Source organism: Tachyglossus aculeatus, chromosome 5 (assembly GCF_015852505.1).
Source record: "Tachyglossus aculeatus isolate mTacAcu1 chromosome 5, mTacAcu1.pri, whole genome shotgun sequence".
NCBI classification, from domain to species: Eukaryota; Metazoa; Chordata; class Mammalia; order Monotremata; family Tachyglossidae; genus Tachyglossus; species Tachyglossus aculeatus.
The window spans coordinates 1,391,787-1,410,978 of NC_052070.1; positions in this window are offsets into that span (position 1 = coordinate 1,391,787).

Here is a 19,192-nt window from a genome sequence, read left to right on the forward strand (position 1 = left end):
GATTGATTGCTGCCTGGTCGCCTTCGCGCCCCCTCCCCTCCCCTCCCCTCCCCCCCTCCTCCTCCTCCCCCTCCCTCCCCTGCTTCCAACTCCTGAAACAAACAACAACAACAACAACAACAACAAAAACCCAAAAAATGAAACGGGAAAAGAGGAGGCAGGAATGGAGCTAAAGAGAGACGGGTTCCACTGAGCTACGGGAAGCCAAGATGCAACGGCTTCTGGTCCCCATGAATGGGTTGCTGCGAGCCGAGAGACACGCCCCCAAGGAGGCGGGGCCGATGCCCATATAAGGGGTGCTCATTTGCATCGAGGCGCCGGATTGGAGGACAGTCCCCCACTCCCACCCCCATTCCCCCCCGTCCGGCCCCGGGCCCCGGGCCCCGGGTTCCGCGCCGGGCGGTGGCGAGCCCGGGAGGTGAAAGGAGACCGAGCGCGGGGCGCGCGCTCGCGCGCGCGCGCGCGCACCATCACCCTCCTCCAAAATCGAACGAGTTCCCCAGAAATCGATTTCCGTTCGTTAAAGGGGCCACGCCAAATATTTTCGGAACGCCTTAACTCCGCATATGTTGTGTACGTCTTCGGAATATGCCTTCCGCCAGCACCGTGAATATTTACGCAGACTTCCACTGCATGCATATTCATAACTGGGCTATTTATGGCTTCTGCCGGCATGCATATTTATAAGGGACGGGACAGTGTACCCACAAGCGCATATCTATGTGTGCAAACTTTCCCAGGAGCTGTCTACCCCGCTCGACTACTCCACCGGGCCTGATCTCGGTTTTTGCCCAGCGTGGATTTGTAGGGGAACCTCGGGGCTTGGGGTTGGGGGAAGAGGCGGGAGAGGGCGAGAAGGAGGTGTTTTCTGAGGGCCTCCAGTTTAAAGAGAGGAAAGAAAGAGGTACAAGTCCTGTCCAAATAAACCGAGAGAGCTAAAGCCTACGCTCGAGGAGCTAATCAAAATAAACCCACGGTCCGGGCGCGGAGCCTGCGAGGGGCTGAGAGGGGGAAGCGGGTCCTTCGCAGGACCTGAGGCTGGGACAGATTAGGTGACCGGAGAGCGGGAGAGAGGAGCGTGGACAGTTGCCACGGATCTTATAACAACAACAACAACAATAATAATAATTGCATTTATTAAGGGCTTACTATGTGCAAAGCACTGTTCTAAGCTCTGGGGAGATTACAAGATGATCAGGTTGTCCCCCGGGGGGCTCACAGTCTTAATCCCCATTTTACAGATGAGGCACAGAGAAGTTAAGTGACTTGCCCAGAGTCACAGAGCTGACAGTTGGTGGAGCAGGGATTTGAACCCATAACCTCTGATTCCAAAGCCCGTGCTCTTTCCACTGAGCTACGATGCAATCCGTCACACCATCCCACCACGGCCCCAAACCTGGAGGATTGCCTCCGGGGCTCAGGGCCCCGGGCATCCCAGCCGCCTCGAATTTGCCCCAGGTCCCAGGGTCCCCGGGTCCCCGGGCTCCCAGCGAATCGGCCGAGGAGCCAGCGGTCCGGCCGCCAACACCGACTGAGCCCTTAGCCGACCTCCCGGCCCCGCGGAGACCCCAACAACCCTTGGGCCTGGTCTGTTCTCTTCCTCCCCTTTGTATTCGGATCAGCGTGGGGATCTGCGGCTGAAATCTGTAATACCAGCGAGAAAACAGATTTGAAGACAATGAATGCAAATCTGTGCACCGGAGCCATCTGCCATCGAAGACAATCAGCTGTTCCGTGGTTAAAGCGACAGCGCCCGCCAGTTCCGGGCTCATTCCCGAGGGCTTCGCGGCCTCATCCCAGGCTCATTCCGGGCTCTTTCCCGGAATCATCCCGGATCTCATTCCGGGCTCATTCCTGGGTGCTTCGAGGCCACATCCCAGGCTCATTCCGGGCTCATCCCCGGGATCACTCCGGGATCATCCCGGGCCCATTCCCGGCATCATCGTGGGCTCATTCTGGGCTTACTCCGGCCTCATTCCCGGGCTCATTCCCGGATCAACATCGGCCGCGCCCGCTCCCCTCCGAGTAAGGAACTCCCCGGCGGCCGCCGGGACCGGCCGGACCACCAGGCGGACAGTCCAGCCCCATTGGGCCGAATGACTTTCGGGCTCGTCCCCGCCAGAGATCACGCAGCCCTTTTACACTCCCGCAGAAAGCCAGGCCTCAACCCGTTTCCTCGCGCTGTTGGTTCGCCGCCGGACCTCCGGACCTCTAGGCTGTAAAGTCGTTGCGGGCAGGGAATGTGTCTGTGTATTGTGATATGCCCTCTCGCAAGCGCTTAGCATAGTGATCTGCATAGAGTAAGCGGTCAATAAACACGATTGAATGAATGAACGAACCTCCAGCTGAAGCCTGTTTTAGAGCCAGGTAAGGTCGGTTCAGAAACAAGTGCGACCAGAGGCCTCGACCAGTGGACACGACCAGCTTTCCAAGACTACTGGTCAAGCCCAGTGGCCGCAACCAGAGGTCACGTCCAGCTTTCCGTGACCGGTGGCCAAGTCCAGCGGCCACGTCCAGCCGGACACGTCCAGTGGCCATCATCATCAGCTGGCCACGTCCAGTGGGCACGTCCAGCCCCTCTCGATCGACTGTCACGACCATCTGGACACAAACAGTGACGACCAACAACAACCTGCCACGCTCGACCAGCAGGCCACGAGCAGCTGCCACGACCAGGGTGGGCTCTGGTGGCTAAGGGAGATAAGCAAAACTCGTTCGTTGGGGCGTCGGGAACGGCACGATGCACGGTCTTGGAGACGGAGAAGAGAGAACAATCTCGCCAGGTTATTTCGGATCACAAGAGGGAGAGTTGCACTGACAATGTAAAGCTATAGGAAAAGTGGGAGCGTAGGGGTGTGCTCGCACATACGTATGTGAGCAGGTGTGTACATGTGTGCATATGTATGCACGTAAACCTACTATAGAGTGTATACAGTGATTTACACGGAGTGTCGAGCTACACTTGTCCCCTCTCAGAGAGATCGGCTGTACCCAAGTCAAAAATACATTAAAAAAAATGATATTTGTTAAGTGCTTACTACGTGCCAGGCACAGTACTAAAAACTGAGGTAGATACAGGATATCGGGTTGGACTCAGTCCCTGTCCCACAGAGGGCTCACCGTCTTAATCTCCATTTTAAGGTTAAGTGCGGCACAGAGAAGATAAGTGACTTGCCCAAGGTCACATAGCAGACAAGTGGTGGAGCTGGGACTAGAATCCAAGTCCTCTGACTCCCAGAACCATGCTCTTTCCCCTGGGCCCCGCTGCTTTTCAGCCTAGATTCTTACCTAGATTTTCTTCAATTCTTACTGAGATTTTCGCCCTCCAGAAATGGGAAAAAACAACAAAAACAGTTCGAAAAGATCCTGCCCTTCCTCCCTCCCTCCCTCCTCTCAGCTTTGTTGTGTCACCTGTGGGCCTTTGGGTCCCTTCCCTCGCTTCCTCCACTCTCTCGCCACCACCTCCCACCCCCACCGGCCCCTAACCCAGCCCGGGGAGGGGGTTACCTGAACGGAGGTGTCTGAATGGGGGTTTTCTGGCTGAGGGTGTCTGATGGGAGGATCTTCAGAGGCTTTTGAATGGGGTGGGGGGTGGAGGCTGAATGGGGATGCCTGCTATGGGGTGTCTGGTTGGAGGGGGGGGGGGTCTGAACAGTGCTCTGCACACAGTAAGCGCTCAATAAATACGATTGATTGATTGATTGATTGATTGAACGGGGGCACTCTGATGGGGGAGTCTGATAGGACGCGTCTGAATGAGGGATTTCTGACGGGAGGGGTGTGTGATGGAGGTGGAAATTGTTAGCGTGAGTTTCCCCTAGCAACCTGTTGGAGAGCGGGACAGCCCCGCAAAGCATCAGTGAAATGCGGGATTGAAACGGGGAAGAAGGATTAGAAGCCCAGGCCCATGGAGATACTCACTCAGAGAGCCTAGGGGGTTAAAACTCTTGGGCAGTTGGGCCGCCTCTTGGACCTTGGGAGGGGCGAGGAGGGGGAGGAGGTGTGGAGGAGGATCCGGGGGAGGGCAGCAGGGGAGTGATCTTGTGCCCGGACAATCGAATCCGGTCGTGAGCCGGGGTACTGGGAGAGGCTGGCTCTTCGGGAGCTCCAGAGTGGGAGGGTCAGAGGGCAGCACCCAGGGTCAGGGGGCACTCATCCTCCCCGCCCCGAACAGCTGCCACCCAAATTTTGCACTTCAGGAAGCAAATGAATTGTTCCTTTCTTGGGCCTCTCCCCCCTCTTCCCCTACCCCGCCGCCCCCCGCCCCCCGCCCCAATGCCAAGTTAGCGGACGGCCCCGGGGGGCACCCGGTAAGGGAGTCAGGGAGGGGCGCGGGGACCCACCACAAATGATCTGACGAGCCCCTCCCGTCTCTCCCCCCTCGCTCCCCAACCCGCTCACGTCCCCGCACAAGCCCGGGCAGGAAAGGGAGTACTGGAGCCTTTCTGAGAGGGGGGTGCCCGGGAGAGGGCTCCTCGGGCTAGTGCCCACCGCCCACTGTGGGCTGGGCAGGGCCAGGAGCCGAGGGGAGCGTCCCCGGGCCCCCTCTTTATCCCGGGGGCGGCCCGAGCCGGGGGCCGGGGGAGCCTGGCGTTGGAGGCCAACTTTGAATTGGAGCTTGGTGGGGTTCTCCCCGCCCCCCACCCCTTCTCCCTTCCCACCTCCGCGCCCCCACTCCCCTTCTCCCCTCCGCGGCCTTCCCCATCCCCCCGCCCCCTTCCCCTGGTTAGGTTCTCCACGCCCCCCGCCCCTCAGACTTTGGGTCTGGGGGCGCGCCGAGGCGAAGTAACCCGGGACCCGGGATGGCCTGCGTGGGGGCCGGCTGGGGCGAGGAGGGGGCCCGACATGGCGCGTCTAGGCTCCGCTCTGGTCGCCCCCCAACCTGAATCCCCAGTCGGCAGGGTCCTCTGGGCTACCTCTGCTGCAGGGGTAGGCTGTGAGTGTGAGGGAGACGTGGGGTGGGGAGGGGGTGGGGGGGCTCAGGGGATGTGGGGAAGCGAAGGGCGAGGGGAGAAAGGATGGTGGAACGGAGGAGGGGGATATATACCATTGATTGATTGATTGATTGATTGATTTAAAAGGGGAGGAAGGGGACGTGCTGGCTTCGCCGTGGGGTGGGGGGTATTTTTGTTTCACCTGTCCCGCCTGTAAAGCGAGGTTTCGAGTGTGCCTCCCTCTTCTCTTGGGGAAAAAAAATAAAGGAATAAATGATGAAAAATAAAACGATGAGGAGAAAATCAAGTTAGGCTGCGCAGCGGGCAGGCAGACAGACAGGCACAGGGGTATAGACGCAGACGGGAGGACGGACAGGCGGAAGAACGTACAGACAGGAGGCAGGCAAAAGATTTCTCCCAGACGTTCTCTCAACGTTTCTATCTCCTGTTTTCAAGCGTCACCCTCCGCCCGAATTGTTGAGGGACGGGATGTCCCTCTAGACTGTAAACTCGTTGTGGGCAGGGAACGTGTCTCCTAGTTCTGCTGTATTTGTACTCTCCCAAACGTTAGTACAGTAGTAATAACAATAATAATCATGATAGTATTTATTATGGGCTTACTATGTGCCGAGCACTGTTCTAAGCGCTGGGGTAGATACAAGGTAATCGGGTTGTCCCCCGTGGGGCTCGCTGTCTTAATCCCCATTTTACAGATGAAGTCACTGAAGCACAGAGAAGTTAAGCGGCTTGCTCAAGGTCAAGCACACACAGCACAGCTGACTCCCAAGCCCATGTTCTTTCCACTAAACCACGACAATCCCAGGGCTCTGTACATAGTAAGCGCTCGATAAATAAGATTGAGGAATCTCGCTTTCAGATTGGTCGCCTTCTCGTTGCGGGCCGGAGGTGCGGGGAGCCCAGCTAGGACTCGGCCAGGGGCCGGTCCTTGTCTACACCGAGGGGAGGGGAGAGGAGGAAAAGGGAGAACCCAGCCGATTCGGAGCTTTCAAACCAAGAAAACTTACTCTTCCTCATGGGCAGGCTCGTCTAGCCGTATATTTGTTTATTTGTTTAGGGCCTGATTCGCCGTGTCATTGCCTCTACTCCGTTAGAGTCTCTTGTTTATTTTAAAGAGGACTTGCGAAACTTGTTTTTAGGAGTTGATTCCGCAATTTGAAGGTGTCGGCTTTAAGGCAATTCCCTCCAGAAATGCCTCCAGGCTGGGATGCGCAGTGCCTTTCTTTTACGTACACAATCATCTTCGGGCATCTTAAAATTACCCCTTACTCCCAGAGAAAAATCTGCAAAATAATTGCCACCCCTCCTCCCCAAATCAACCCTTTTTTGAAGATGGTCTTTTTCTAAACAGGTGAAGCATTTTTCGCAGTAAGCCAATGAAGATATGGTGGGTTCATTATAATCCCGGCTCCGCCACTTGTCAGCTGTGTGATTTTGGGCAAGTCACTTAACTTCTCTGTGCCTCAGTTACCTCATCTGTAAAAATGGGGACTGTCTGTGAGCCCCACGTGGGACAACCCGATTACCTTGTATCTACCCCAGCGCTTAGAACAGTGCTTGGCACACAGTAAGCGCTTAACAAATACCAACATTATTATTATTATTAAGATATATCTATCGATATATTTACATCGATAGATGCATTGAGAGTGGCCGTGTCTCCCAGCTTAAGTAAAAGAAATAGAGTTTGTTGACACCTTAAAGATCTTCAAGTCCGGAAATTTGGGAATTTCAACTGGAGACACTTGGCTTCATGCCTTTCAGACTCTGGGTCTCCTTCTCACACCCACGCGTGAGCACACACGCTCGCTCAAGTCAGGAACGCATTTCCCGCAGACGTTTTTGTTTTACCGCTCAGAGACCGTAAAGATAAAGCTCGAGCCCAGGAAGAGGCGCTGAAGGTCAAGGTTACAAATGTCCTCGTCCCAAAGCGCGGGTTGCCCTGGGCGGGCCTGCCTTTGGCGGGAGAACGATTCTGCAGCGCCCGCAGTGCCCGTAATAATAATAATAATGATGGTATTTGTTAAGCGCTTACTATGTGCAAAGCACAGCGCTTTGAAGCAGGACCACCTGGAGCCCAGGATCCCTGCCTGTCCCCGGCTCTGCCCGGTCAGCTCTGCCCGGTCAGCTGTGCCCGCCCCCGGCTCTGCCCGGTCAGCTCCGCCCGGTCAGCGCTTTGGGGGCGAGGCGCGCGGCGCCCGGTTGTCAGTGGACGGGAATAATAGAGAAGCAGCGTGGCTTAGTGGAAAGAGCGGGGCTTTGGGAGTCAGAGGACGTGGGTTCTAATCCCGGATCCCCCCACTGTCTGCTGTGGGACCTTGGGCAAGCCACTTCATTTATCTGGCTTCAGTTACCTCAGTTACTTCTAGACTGTGAGCCCACTGTTGGGTAGGGACTGTCTCTATATGTTGCCAACTTGTACTTCCCAAGTGCTTAGTACAGTGCGCTGCACACAGTAAACACTCAATAAATACGATTGATTGATTGATTACCTCATCTGGAAACGGGGGATTAAGGCTGTGAGCCCACGTGGGACAACCTGATTACCTTGTATTTCCCCCAGCGTTTAGAACTGTGCTTTGCACATCATAGTAAGTGCTTAACAAATGCTATTATTATTATTATTATTAAGGTCATGGGTTCTAATCCCGTCTCCGCCACTTGTCTGCTGTGTAACCTTGGGCAAGATACTTCACTTTTCTGTGCCTCAGTTACCTCATCTGTAAAATGGAGATGAAGACTGAAGAGCCCCATGGGAGACAGGGACTGTGTCCATCCCGATTTGCGTGTATCTACCCCAGCGTTTAGTACAGTGCTTGGTACATAATAAGCCCTTAACAAATACTATTATTATTATTTTTAAAGGCACCCGAGTGGAGCCGCCTGCTCAAAGGCGTTTTGTGCGTCTTGGGAACAGCCGCGGCCCCACCAAAGGGGGGGCCTTTGATGGACTGAATCAATCAGTCAATCAATCAATCGTATTTATTGAGCGCTTACTGTGTGCAGAGCACTGTACTAAGCGCTTGGGAAATACAAGTTGGCAACAATATAGAGACGGTCCCTACCCAACAGTGGGCTCACAGTCTAGGACGAAGGGGAAAAGAGGGGGTCGTGCTGCAGGGAGACAGGGGGTCGTGGGGAGGGAACAGAGGCGGCCAGGGAAGGAGGGAGGGCACACTGGAGCATTTCTTATCCCATTCAAAGTTTCTCCCGCTCCCTCGGGAGCAACCTTCCCTCGGGTGGCGAAAGCCAGCCTAACGAGAGCCCCTCTCCTGGCTCAATGTCCTGTTAGTCCGAACAGTTAGCGGACAGTTGGAGGACCCCCGAGACCCCGGAGATCCTCCCGCTCCTACCCCCCACCCCCACCCCGGCCTGAGGCCCCAGGCCAGAGAAGAGTTTCGGGCGGAGCCCAGAACTGTGCCGCTCGCACATCTGTGCACACGTTCACGATTCTAATCCCGGCTCCGCCACTTGTCTGCTGTTTGACCTTGGACAAGTCTCTCAACTTCTCTGTGCCTCCATTCCCTCAACTGGAAAACGGGCATTAAGACAGTGAGCCCTATGTGGGACAGGGACTGTGTCCAACCCAATTTTATCTACTCTAGCGCTCAGAACAGTGCCTGGCACATAGTAAGTGCTTAACAAATACCATAAAAGCACGGGTTTAGGAGTCAGAGGACGTGGGTTCTAAACCTGGGTCCGCCACTTGTCCGCTGTGTGACCTTGGGCAAGTCATTTCACTTCTCTGTGCCTCAGTTACCTCATCTGTAAAATGGGGATTAAGACTGTGAGCCCCACATGGGACAACCTGATTACCTGAATAATAATAATAATAATTATGGTATTTGTTAAGCGCTTACTATGTGCCAAGCACTGTTCTAAGCGCTGGGGTAGATACAAAGTAATCAGGTTGTCCCACGTGGGGCTCACAGTCTTAATCCCCATTTTACAGATGAGGTAACTGAGGCACAGAGAAGTTAAGTTACAACCCAAAGTCACACAGCCGATAAATGGGGGAGTCGGGATTAGAACCCATAACCTCTGACTCCCAAGCCCGTGCTCTTTCCACTAAGCCATGTTGCTTCTCCATACCTTGTATCTACCCCAGCGCGTAGAACAGTGCTTGACACATAGTAAGCGCTTAACAAATACCATTATTATTATTATTATTATGTTCACCGGCACCTTCTTCAACCTGCGAACGACAAGCGGACACCCTCACGAGAAAGCCCCTTTCCTCTTTAGGAACGGATGATTTAAAGTCATTTCGTCGTCGTCGTCGTCGTCGCAATCCCTCTGAAATAACCCCATCGGGGAGGCATCGTGGGGTAGTGGAAGACCGCCTGGCTGGAACCCGCTGGACGCGGGTTCGAATCCGAGCTCTGCCGCCGACCCGCAGTGTGACCGTGGACAAGTCGCTTAGCCTCTCTGTACCTCAGTTTCCTCATCTGAAAAGCGGGGTAATAATACCTGCCTTCCTGCCTATCTCGGAGTTGTTGTAAGGGTAAAAGGGAGATAAGTAATGTGAGAGCGCTTTGGGTATAAAAGTGCTCTAAGAAAACTAGGGTCTTTATCCAGACGGCTCCTTTACTGGAGAAGCCTCGTGGCCCGGGCCCGGGAGCCAGAAAGACCTGGGTTTTAAACCTGGCTCCCCCACTTGCCTGCTGCGGAACCTTGGGCAAGTCATTTCACTACTCTGCGGCCCGGTTACTTCATCTCTAAAATGGGTAAGACTGTGAGCCCCATGCTTGGCACACAGTAAGTGCTCACTAAATACGATTGAATGAATGAATGAATGAACGTGGAACGGGATCTGTGTCCAACCCGATTAGCTTGTATCTACCTCAGCGCTTAGCACAGTGTCTTGCAGCACATAGTAAGGACTTAAACAATTATTATTATTAATTATTATTATTACTCTGAGAAGCACCCGAGCCTCGGTTCTCTTGGCTCTGTCGACCTGTTTTCCTACCTCTCCCCCGGAGAAGCTCCAGGAGTGTTGATTTCCATTCGACTTGGGGAAAGGCCAAACCTTATCTTTCACCAAGGGACAGTACTACAGCAAGACAGACGTCCAAATTGCTCTCTTTTAAAATCCTGCTAATCCCGGCTCCGCCACGTATCTGATGTGTGACCTTGGGCAAGTTATTTAACTTCTCTGAGCCTCGGTTACCTAATCTGTAAAATGGGGATTAAGACTGTGAGCCCCACGTGGGGCAACCTCGTCACCTTGTATCCCCCCAGCGCTTAGAACAGTGCTTCTCACATAGTAAGCGCTCAACAAATGCTATTATTATTATTACTATTATTCAGAAAGCTGGTTCTCTCAATCCTGCTGTGTAGTGCAAAAACAACGCCCTTGCACACATACAGCCACCCTCGCACACCCACCGCCGACCGATGGGAGAATGGGAAAAGGCACAACACACAAATTCATATGAGAAGCAGCATGGCTCAGTGGAAAGAGCCCGGGCTTAGGAGTCAGAGGTCGTGGGTTCTAATCCCGCCCTGCCACTTGTCTGATGTTTGATTTTGGGCAAGTCTACTCAACATCTCTGTGCCTCAGTTCCCTCATCAGTAAAATGAGGATTTAGACTGCGAGTCTCACGTGGGGACAACCTGATAACCTTGTTTCTATCCCAGCGCTTAGAATAGTGCTTGGCACATAGTAAGCGCTTAACAAATACCATCATTATTATATCCATCGGGCCCATAAGAGAGGTAGACAAACACCCAGAGAAAGCTGTCCATCAGCTTCGAAGAAGACACCAGTGCCGGCGAAATTCACTGGAGAACGTGCGTGGCGGAAAAGGCCAGTGCGGGAACCTCATAACCGCCACATTGTACACACAGAAAGGTTAATCCTTTCCGTGTTGTCATGCCTAATGTTTGCGGCACCTAACGCTGTTTTCTCTTTTGGCCTCCGGTCTCACGCCTTACGAAGCTTTGCTTAAAAATTGCGACTTCTTTTCTTTCACAGCAGAGCGCCAGGTAGAAACTCCCGTCCCCCCACCCCCAATACACAAACAGGCACACACAAACATGCACACATAAACGCTCTCCTGGACTTCCGCAGACGTGCCCTCGCGCGTACACACAAGCACCCACAGACGTCCACACGCCCGTCCGCAGGCAAACGCCCTCGGGAAACCCGAGCCCGTTGGAGCCAGCTGATGGCCGGCCGGTTGTGGGGCAGAGCCTCGGCCCTGCCTGCCCCCTAGGGCACTGCCCTGCCGCCCCTAGCCAGGGCCCGGGGGACGGACGGACAGACGGACACTGCCCTGCCGTCTCTGCTGGACTGACCGGGGGGAGGGGAGGGACGGATGGACACTGTTCTGCCGTCTCTGTTGGGCTGACCGTGGGAGGGGGGTGGACGGACTCTCATTCATTCATTCAATCGTATTTTTTGAGTGCTTACTGTGGGCAGAGCTCTGTACTAAGCGCTTGGGAAGAACAAGTTGGCAACATATAGAGACGGTCCCTACCCCACAGCGGGCTCACAGTCTAGAAGGGGGAGACAGACAACAGAACAAAACATATAAACCAAATAAATAGAATAAATATGTGCAAGTAAAATAGAGTAATAAATACGTACAAACATATATACATGTATATGTATATGTATACATATATACAGGTGCTGTGGGGAGGGGAAGGAGGTAAGGCGGGGAGGATGGGGAGGGGGAGTAGGGGGAGAGGAAGGAGGGGACTCAGTCTGGGAAGGCCTCCTGGAGGAGGTGAGCTCTCAGTAGGGCTTTGAAGGGAGGAAAAGAGCCAGCTTGGTGGATGTGCGGAGGGAGGGCATTCCAGGCCAGGGGGAGGACGTGGACCGGGGGTCAACGGCGGAACAGGCGAGCACGAGGCACCGTGGGGAGACACGGTCCTGCCATCCATGCTGGACTGGCTGGCAGGGTGGGATGGATGGACACTGTCCTGTCGTCTCTGCTGGGCCGGCAGGCGGGTGGAGGGACACTGTCCTGTCATCTCTGCTGGACTGGCTAGGGAGGAGGGTTGGATGGACACTGTCCTGTCGTTCTGCTGGGCTGACCGTGGGGGAGGGTGGATGGACACTGTCCTGCCGTTTCTGCTGAGCTGAACAGGGCAGAGGGAGGGATGGATGGACACTGTCCTGCCATCTCTGCTGGGCTGGCCAGGGAAGGGGCGGGTAAGGAGCGGATGGACACTGTCCCGCCATCCCTGCTGGACGGGGCGGGGAGATGGAAGGATGGACACTGTCCTTCCGTCTCTGCTGGGCTGGACGGGGCGGGGGGAGGGATGTATGGACACTGTCCTGTCGTCTCTGCTGGGCTGACCGGGGCAAAGGGTTGGACGGACACTGTTCTGCCGTCTCTGCTGGGCTGGACGGGGCTGGACGGGGCGGGGGAGGAGGGCCGGGGGTGGGGGTGGGGGGCAGGAGATGGCCAGAGAACCGGAAGTGGTGCGGCTGGCGGAGGAACCGAGGCGGGGCTGAGTCAGTTCATCCAACTCCTCCTCTCCGGGCCTCGGGCCCGGCCGCCAAACCTCTCTGCCGGCTGCTGCCCCCCTGCCACCCCCCTGCTGCCCCCCCTGCTACCCCGAGGCACCCAGAGGGGACCCACCGCCGCTCCAGGCTCTTGCTTGGAGGGAAGAAAGAGCAGGCAGGGAGAAAAGGAAATGGAAAGGGGATGAAAGAGGGCATGAAGAGTGGATGAAAAGGAGAGAGAGAGAGAGAGAGAGAGAGAGAGAGAGAGAGAGAAGGAACGAAAGAGGAAATGGAAAGAAAGAGAGAAAAATAAAGATGGGAAAAGAGATTTAAAAAGAAGAAAATACAAAGAGGGCAGATAATGAAAGAGAGGGGGAAAAGAGAGGGGAAGAAAGAGGGAAAAACAAAGAGAAATTGGGGAAGGGAGAGAGGGGGAAAAGAGCGTAAGAGGGAACAAAAGAAAGATAGGAGGATGGAGGGAAAGGGTGGAGGGAGAGAAGAAAGAAGAGAGGAGGGAGGGCAGAGATTTTGTCTTCTAGCTTTAGGGTACTCTCCCAAGTGCTGAGTACAGCAAGCTGCACACCGTTGGTGCTCAGTAAATAGTATCGATGTCTGATTGATTCTGGACTGCGAGCTCCCTGTGGACAGGGATAGTGCCTTCCAACTCTGCTATATGGAAGTCTCCCAAACACTTAGTCCAGTGCCAAGCAGCCAGTAAGCACCCAGTAAAGGCCACGGGATTGATTGGAGGTTCAGCGGGCATTGGGCGTTGGTTAGGGTGGGCGGGTAGGCAGGCAGTGGACCACGTTGCCCAGGTCCCACTTCCACCATCAGCAGGAGGCTGTGGCTCTTTCTGGGGGCTGGAGGTGGCAGCCAGCGGGTGGGCATGGCATGGCATGGCTGCCCCACAGCGCCCGGTCATCTTTGAGCCCATTGTTGGGTAGAAACTGTTTCTATATGTTGCCGATTTGTACTTCCGTCACTTAATACAGTGCTCTGCACACAGTAAGTGCTCAATAAATACGATTGAATGATGAATGAATAAATGAATGAATGACTCGGCAGTGTCCACTGTGGAAGGTTCGGACGTGGCCACCTGTGGCGGATCTGCATTGCCCTGACTTGCTCCGTTTGTCACCCCCCTCCCCCCACACGCAGCTCCACAGCACTTATATACATATCTGTCATTTATTTATTTGTATTGATGTCTGTCTCCCCACCCCTAGACTGTAAAGCTCCTTGTGGAGAGAGATTGTGTCCACAAGGAGAAGCAGCGCGGCTCAGTAGGAAAGAGCCCGGGCTTTGGAGTCAGAGGTCATGAATTCAAATCCCGGCTCTGCCAATTGTCAGCTGTGTGACTTTGGGCAAGTCACTTCACTTCTCTGTGCCTCAGTTACCTCATCTGTAAAATGGGGACTGAGACTGTGAGCCCCATGAGGGACAACCTGATAATCTTGTAGCCTCCCCAGCGCTTAGAACAGTGCTTTGCACATAGTAAGCGCTTAATAAATTCCATTATTACTATTATTATTATTGTTTACTGTTGTACATTACTCACCCAAGCGCTTAGTACTGTGCTCTGCACACAGTAAGTGCTCAATCCAAACTGCTACCAAGTTAATACAATTGCTCATCCTCTCCCACCTACATTACTTGCTGACCTCCCAACCTCCTGTCTCTCCCCACTCCAGTCCATACTTCAATCTGCTGCCCGGATCATCTTTCTACAAAAACTTTCAGGACACGTCACCACCCCCTCCCCCCCACAAAAATCTTCAGGGCTTGCCTATCCACCTCCATATCAAATAAAAACTCCACACCATTGGCTTTAAATCACTCCATCAACTTGTCCTCTCCTAACTCACCTCACTTCTTTTCTTCTACAACCCAGCCCTCATACTTGCCTCTTCAGGTGCTAACATTCTCACCATGCCTCCATCTCACGTTTCTCGCCCCCGACCCCTGGCCCATGTCCTGCCTCTGGCCTGGAACACCCTCCCTCTTCAAATTCGACAGACAATAACTCTCCCTGGCTTCAAAGCCTTACTGAAGGCACATCTTCTCTAAGAGGCCTTCCCAAACTAAGTCCCACTTTTCCTCATCTCCCACTTCCTTCTGTGTTGCCCTGACTTTTCTCCTTTGCTCTTCCCCACCTCCCAGCTCCACATTATTTATAATAATAATAATAATAATAATAATAATAAGAATGGAATTTGTGAAGCATTTACTATGTGCAAAGCACTGTTCTAATCACTGGGGGGATACAAGGTGATTCCGCTCCCTGACTTTCCCATCTCTGTTGACGGCACTACCATCCTTCCCGTCTCACAAGCCTGCAACCTTGGTGTCATCCTCGACTCCACTCTCTCATTCACCCCTCACATCCAAGCCGTCACCAAAACCTGCCGGTCTCAGCTCCGCAACATTGCCAAGATCCACCCTTTCCTCTCCATCCAAACCTCTACCCTGCTCGTTCAAGCTCTCATCCTATCCCGTCTGGACTACTGCATCAGCCTTCTCTCTGATCTCCCATCCTCGTGTCTCTCTCCACTTCAATCCATACTTCATGCTGCTGCCCGGATTATCTTTGTCCAGAAACGCTCTGGGCATATTACTCCCCTCCTCAAAAATCTCCAGTGGCTACCAATCAATCTGCGCATCAGGCAGAAACTCCTCACCCTGGGCTTCAAGGCTCTCCATCACCTCGCCCCCTCCTACCTCACCTCCCTTCTTTCCTTCTACTGCCCAGCCCGCAACCTCCACTCCTCCACCGCTAATCTCCTCACTGTACCTCGTTCTCGCCTGTCCCGCCATCGACCCCCGGCCCACGTCATCCCCCGGGCCTGGAATGTCCTCCCTCTGCCCCGCCGCCAAGCTAGCTCTCTTCCTCCCTTCAAGGCCCTGCTGAGAGCTCACCTCCTCCAGGAGGCCTTTCCAGACTGAGCCCCTTCCTTCCTCTCCCCTTCGTCCCCCTCTCCATCCCCCCCCCATCTTACCTCCTTCCCTTCCCCACAGCACCTGTATATATGTATATATGGTTGTACATATTTATTACTCTATTTATTTATTTATTTATTTATTTTACTTGTACATTTCTATCCTATTTATTTTATTTTCTTGGTATGTTTGGTTCTGTTCTCTGTCTCCCCCTTTTAGACTGTGAGCCCACTGTTGGGTAGGGACTGTCTCTATGTGTTGCCAATTTGTACTTCCCAAGCGCTTAGTACAGTGCTCTGCACATAGTAAGTGCTCAATAAATACGATTGATTGATTGATTGATTGATTGATTGATCAGGTTGTCCCACATGGGGCTCACAATCTTGATCTTCATTTTACAAATGAGGGAACTGAGGCTCAGAGAAGTTAATTGACTTGCCCAAGGTCACACAGTAGACATGTGGCAGAGCTAGGATTCGAACCCTTGATCTCTGACTCCCAAGCCCGGGCTCTTTCCACTGAGCCACGCTGTTTCTATATACTTATGTATATATCTGTAATTTTATTTATTTGTATGTCTATCTCCCCACTCCACCCCACACCAGACTGTGAGCTCACTGTGGGCAGGAAATATCACTGTTTATTGTTGTATTGTACTTTCCCAAGTACTTTAGAATCATTGAACATAAATAACCAACATTCCCCCTCCTATTCCCCTTTTCCTTTTTGCTCTTCCCCACCTCCCAGCCCCACATTATTTATAATAATAATAATAATAATAATGGAATTTGTGAAGCATTTACTGTGTGCAAAGCACTGTTCTAATCACTGGGGGGGATACAAGGCGATCAGGTTGTCCCACATAGGGCTCACAATCTTAATCCTCATTTTACAAATGAGGGAACTGAGGCTCAGAGAAGTTAATTGACTTGCCCAAGGTCACACAGCAGACATGTGGCAGAGCCAGGATTTGAACCCTTGATCTCTGACTCCCAAGCCCAGGCTCTTTCCACTGAGCCACACTTAAGGTATGCAGGGTATTGCCTTTAGCACTCGGGAGAGTACAATACAATATCATTGGCCTGCCCACAAGCATCTTACAGTCTAGATGGGGAGTCAGACATTAAAATAAATTACAGAAAGGGAAATTGGAAATGTATAAAGATATGTACATAATAACAATAATTGTGGTATTTGTTAAGGGCTTACACTGTACTAAGTGCTTAGTACAGTGCTCTGCACACAGTAAGCACTCAATAAATGCGATTGATTGAATGAATACTAAGCAAAGGGGTAGATACAGGATAATTAGGTCCCACATGGGGCTCACAAAACTAAGTAAGAAGGAGATCAGATATTGAATCCCCATTTTGGAGTTGAAGAAGTGACTTTCCAAGGTCACACTACAGACTTAGTTGTCCCACGTGGGGCTCACAATCTTAATCCCCGTGGGATTAAGGGGAGGAGGGGAAAGTATTGTGGAAGCAGAGGATGGAGAGAAAACAGAACTCCTCATCTTCCCAAATAAACCCTGTCCTTCTCCTGTCTTCCCCATCACTGTAGAAAAGACCACCATCCTCTGTCTCACAAGCTTATAATTTAGATGTTATCCTCTACTCATAGAGAAGCAGCATGGCTTAGTGGAAAGGGCACAGGCTTGAGAGTCAGAGGTCGTGGGTTCTAAATCCCGGCTCCGCCACTTGTCTGCTGTGTGACTTTGGGAAAGTCACTTAACTTCTCTGTGCCTCTGTTACCTCATCTGTAAAATGGGGATTAAGACTGTGAGCCCCATGTGGGGCAACCTGATTACCTCGTATCTACCCCAGTGCTTAGAACAGTGCTTGGCACATAGTAAATGCTTAACAAATACCATCATCATCATCATAAAAAAAAAGATTGAAGCAACTCATTCCCTTCATCCTCCTTGTAACCCTTTGCTTCCCTCAGGCTCCACACCTCTGCCTTACGTCCCTCTCTCCCCGCATCACATCCAGGCCTTGCTGAGAAGGAACTGCATATTCCATCTCTTCAGAATGGGTCTGGGCACCAGTCAATCAATCAATCAATCAATCAATTGTATTTATTGAGCGCTTACTGTTTGCAGAGCACTGTACTAAGCACTTGGGAAGTAGAAGTTGGCAACATATAGAGACAGTCCCTACCCAACAGTGGGCTCACAGTCTAAAAGGGGGAGACAGAGAACAAAACCAAACATACTAACAAAATAAAATAAATAGAACAGATATGTACAAGTAAAATAAATAAATAGAGTAATAAATATGTACAAACATATATACATATATACAGGTGCTGTGGGGAAGGGAAGGAGGTAAGATAAGGGGGATGGAGAGGGGGACGAGGGGGAGAGGAAAGAAGGGGTTCAGTCTGGGAAGGCTCCTGGAGGAGGTGAGCTCTCAGTAGGGCCTTGAAGGGAGGAAGAGAGCTAGCTTGGCGGATGGGCAGATGGAGGGTATTCCAGGCCCGGGGGATGACGTGGGCCGGGGGTCGATGGCGGGACAGGCGAGAATGAGGCACGGTGAGGAGATTAGCAGCAGAGGAGCGGAAGGTACGGGGTGGGCTGTAGAAGGAGAGAAGGGAGCTGAGCTGAGTGGCCCAGATAGGACACTTTTTCAACCACCAGCTGTGTTTCTGTGCTCTAGCACTGAGGATATGGGTGATGTGTGACCCTACACGAGAGTGCAAACTCCCTTGGGTGCAAACTCCCTTATATCTATTCCAGAGTGACATACAGTGTGTGGTATATAGAAAGCGTTCAACAAATACTTTTTTTTATTATTATCATTATATTGTTCTCATCCTATACCCACAACAGCAAGGGGGCACCTCTGGCCTGGAGGAAGCAGCTTGCTCTGGACTTGGCAGGCAAACAAACCGCAAACCCAGGAAATGCTGCCGGAAGAAATCTCCATCCATCGACTCTCACATGCACCCTTGATTCCTTCAGGAGTGGAAATGTATCTTTTCCAGGCTGTTGAATACTGCATTCTAGCTCCCATTTCCCCAGTGTCTCAGAGCTCCAAGTTACCTCAAGACCCACACTCACCTGCTTAGCTGTCCAGGGAGGTCAGAGGGAGGAGAGAAGAGGGAGGAGGGAAGGGATTGGGAAGGACTGGAATGTCCTTTTGTTTCTTTCATGAGTTTTAAGAATAAAAATCAGCCAAAAACTCACCTAAAAGCCCAGAAAAGCATTTTTTAAAATAATAATAATAATGATTGCATTTGTTAGGTGCTTACTATGTGTCAAGCACTGTTCTGAGCACTGGGTTAAATACAAAGTAATCAGGTTGTCCCACATGGGGCTCACAGGTTTAATCTCCATTTTACAGATGAGGTAACTGAGGCACAGAGAAGTTAAGTGACTTGCCCAAGGTCACACAGCTGATGTGTGGCAGAGTCGGGATTAGAACCCATCACCTCTGACACCCAAGCCCATACTCTTTCCACTAAGCCATGCTGCTTCTTTCAGTTGGACAATGTTGTCTATCCAGGCACACTGAACTTTTCCTAACAAGGATAACTAACTTCCCACGCTTCCCAGAAAAACATTTCAAAGACTGTTGGAAGGGGAGAGATAGGGTTAACTCACCTTCAGTTTCTCTGTCCAGAATTCACCTACGGGGTATAAAGGGAATGACAATGATCTATTCCATTAAGGAGTGAAAGGGAGAGAGGGATTTCTAGATCAATCAATTAATGGTATTTATTGAGCGCTTACTATGCACAGAGCACTGTACTAAGCACTTAGGAGAGTACAGTACAACAAAATTAGCAGACACATCCCCTGTTCATAACAAGCTTACCATCCAGATGACTAGGTATT